Consider the following 1,203-nt stretch of genomic DNA (forward strand, 5'->3'; position numbering starts at 1 on the left):
TTTTGGTTTTCTGACTCCAAATCTTTTCATATTTTGTTGTAATATTTGACTTTGTCTTCTTGAGCTGACCTTTGAAATTTTCTGTTCAGCTCTTGTACCTCCTCATTTCTTCCACTTGATTTACCATCTCTACACTGAAGAGCAAGTCTCAGTGTCTCTTCTGACATCCATTTTAATCCTTTCCTTATTTTTTGTCTTCTTAATGAATTTTTACTTTCTTCCTGCGTGACATTCTTGATGTTATCCTACAACTGTTCTAATCTCCAGTCTTCTGCTCTGAATAGCAGAGAAAGATGTTTATACATGCTTTATTGTCTATACAAAGAGTTTCAATTGTGTGGACTATGGCAAGCTGTGGACAACACTGTGGAAGATGAGGATTCTGGAACACTTAATTGTGCTCATGAAGAACCTGTATATAGACTAATTGGCAATGGTTCAAACAGAACAAGGGAATATTGAATAGTTTGAAATCAAGAAAGGTGTATGCCAGGGTTGTATTATTTTACCATACTTTTTAAATCTGTATGCTGACTCCATAATCTGAGAAGCTGGGTTATATGAAGATGAACGTGGCATCATGATTGGAGAAAGTGATGTGCAGATGATGCAGTATTACTTGTTTAAAGTGAAAAGTACTTAAAATGCTTACTGATTAATATCAAAGACCACAGCCTTCATTATGGGTTGCCCCTCAATTTATTCAAAACAAAAATTCTCACCACCACCTTACAAATGACATCAAAATATATGTAGAAAGGATAATAATTGTCAAAGACTTCATTTTGGTCACATCAACCATCAGCATTCATGGAAGCAGCAGTATAGAAATTAAACAACATTTTGCATTAGGCATAAGTGTTGCACAAGACCTCTTTAAAGTGTTTAAGAGCACAGATATCAATTGAGGACTGAGGTGTGCCTTTTCTAAGCCATGGTATTTTCAATAGCTCATATGCATATGAAAGTTGGACAGTGAATAAGGGAGACTGTAGAAGAATTGATTCATTTGAGCTAGGGTGTGGCAAGAGAATATTAAAAGTATCTTGGAATGTCAAAAAAATAAGCAAATCTGTTTTGGAAGAAGTACAACCAGAATATTCTTTAGAAATCAAGATGCCCAGACTTCATTTCTCATACTTTGTCATATTATCAGTTTGGTTCAGTCCCTGGGGAAGGACATCATGCTTGGCAAAAAAAAAA

This window comes from Chrysochloris asiatica, unplaced genomic scaffold (genome assembly GCF_000296735.1).
Source record: "Chrysochloris asiatica unplaced genomic scaffold, ChrAsi1.0 scaffold00035, whole genome shotgun sequence".
Classification (NCBI taxonomy): Eukaryota; Metazoa; Chordata; class Mammalia; order Afrosoricida; family Chrysochloridae; genus Chrysochloris; species Chrysochloris asiatica.